The sequence below is a fragment of the Rhagoletis zephyria genome, unplaced genomic scaffold (genome assembly GCF_001687245.7).
Source record: "Rhagoletis zephyria isolate East Lansing unplaced genomic scaffold, Rhagoletis_zephyria_1.1 Rzeph_scaffold_10810, whole genome shotgun sequence".
NCBI classification, from domain to species: domain Eukaryota; kingdom Metazoa; phylum Arthropoda; class Insecta; order Diptera; family Tephritidae; genus Rhagoletis; species Rhagoletis zephyria.
The window spans coordinates 9,777-12,188 of record NW_016167887.1 but is presented as its reverse complement, the minus strand read 5'-3'; the positions used below and the strand labels follow the sequence as shown (position 1 = coordinate 12,188).

Below are 2,412 nucleotides of genomic sequence, written 5' to 3'. Positions count from 1 at the left end.
AATGAAGCCTTAAAAAGAATAAAATTATTCCAAATATCGCCTGAAGCGATAAGAAAAGGACTCATTCAGGTAATATGAAAACGACTCGCCCATGCGAGTTGCCTTCGGCGGACGTTTTAGAGCGACCGGTAATAGGAAATCGATTCGATGGCAATATTACCGGCAATAAATTTGTTTCCGAGGGCGACACGTTTTCTTATTGCCGGCAACAGAAATTGTTTGGTGGGAATATACAAAAAAAAAATTATGTATGTGAATAATATACATACATACACTCATATGCTTTCAACTTTAAACTTTTCTTTTTATGTTTCTATGGCTTTTGTTAACAAAAAATTCGACTTATTTTCAAGCTTTCAATAGCCGTGATCGTCTAGTGGTTAGGACCCTACGTTGTGGCCGTAGTAACCCAGGTTCGAATCCTGGTCACGGCAATGTGAAGCACAAAATGTGTGCAAGCATTGTGACGGCATTTATTTTAATTTTATTTTTTTATCTAATTTTAGTAAATTTTTTCCTTTATTTTTTTCAGTATACCTTTATAATGTTATTAACTTTTTATATTTTATTTTAACCGAGTTTAGTTTATTTTATTTTATTCTTTGCTATTTTAGGTTATTTTGCTTCTTTACGACTTTTATTTTACTTTATTAACTTAATTTAGGTTGTTTTATTTAATTTAATTTAATTTATTTTATTTTCACATGTTTAAAATTTAATTTTATTTAACTAAATTAAATTTTTTATTTAATTTTATTACTTTTTCTAAATTTTGTATGTGTTTTATTTTAGATTAGATTTGTATTATTTAATTTAGTTTAATTTAATTTACTTTAATTCAATTTAATTTAATCTATTTTAATTTAATATAAGCTTAATACAATTTAGTACAATTAATTTAGTATTTTTTTTATTTAATATTTTTATCTGTGACTAGTTAAGGTAGGTCCAGAAGTACTTCGAAATATAGCCACATGTATTGTAGGCAAAGCTCCTGTACAGCCAACGACGATCTTTCTTTTAGGTTTAGGGTGGCAAATCTCCTTGCCTTTATTTGAGAGCCTGCTCCACAACAGCATAAGTGCATAGCTGACAAGGCGTCTTGTCATTAAGGATTTAGGCCAGAGGTTCGCTCTAATTGACATATCGCATCATGTCTTACAAAAACCCACACATTTATATTGCCAGAACGCTGTCGAGGCGTTGAAGGTATTCTGTTCAACGTGAGACTACCATACAATTTTCCTATTCCTAACTCACCTAAATAATTTTCGGAAGAAATCTTAATATTGACTCTTTTAATGGTAAGGGGAACAAGGCCACCTAACCTTCTTCTAGTGAAGACCACACGCCAGTTATGTTTCTTTTAGTCCATCGCCACTACACTAAGTGTCGTTCTCAGTGTTCTCTTTGCCGTTCTGCAACAAACTGGCCATGTAGCGGCTGTAGTCTGTAGTGAGACTGGCCACATAGTTAGTCGGCATAGGCATAAGCGGGGATATTAAAGCTGTTTGGATTGATAAGTAGGGAAACCAACTACCAAGCAACAAAACAAGGGAGAAATCACGCGGCATTCTAAGGACAGCCCTTATTAACTCCAACGTGGCTTGAATATTTACCTCCTTCTGAAAGAAGGAAGAATTTACCATCACAAAATCGAATCCACGTCTACGAGCCGCGTTTATCAAAAGCACCCCAATCCAATCCCTGAAAAGCTGGTCGAGACTTTTTAGTGAGGTCATTGCTAATTCTGGCAACCAGATTTAGCGGACTCATCTCTCAAGGATGTAGAACTGTAACAGCCTCCATTCGTATTATAACATAAAGGCGCAGACCGCGAATTGGAGAAGAAGCTCGACAAACTTTAGTTATAGAAACGATGTTAAAAAGTCTTACCAGTAAAAGGCCAACACCCTTTCAGCATACAAAAGGCAGGATGCCATACGAACCGGAGAATTTTAAGCTTTCAAAGGATTCAAAAGCATATTTTAAGGCATCTATCAGGTATCTATCAGTTGTAGCAACAACAATTTTTGTACCTCGAAATTCTGGTTCTCCCTTTCTTATACGTAGTTTATTTGGATCGCTCTAATATATATAATAGCCCAATTGTGCCCCTACTAGCTGAGGTAGCGATCCAAAGTAATCTTCCACAATCCTTTGTCAGATTTGGTTTGGAGGCAAACGGTATTCGTTCACTCTCATTGTGATTTTTTATTCGCGATTATTTTCTTAGGAAAACATAAATAATAAACTGTAAATTTTGTATTAAAAAATCCATAGCAAGTTGCTCTCTTAAATTTTTCAATTCCAGAGCAGGTTGCTCGCGTAAGTCTTTCAAATTTAAAACCAAGTTGCTCGCTTAAATCTTTCAATTTAAACTCGCATAGTACACTTTACAATAATAAATAT

The 2,412-nt window shown here is 34.3% G+C and overlaps 1 non-coding gene across 1 annotated transcript; it reads left to right on the top strand.

Moving 5' to 3' along the window:
- Positions 1-362: 362 nt before the first annotated feature.
- Positions 363-434, top strand: TRNAH-GUG (transfer RNA histidin (anticodon GUG)). Its single transcript has one exon. It is a non-coding gene; the product is annotated as a tRNA-His (tRNA).
- Positions 435-2,412: the final 1,978 nt, after the last annotated feature.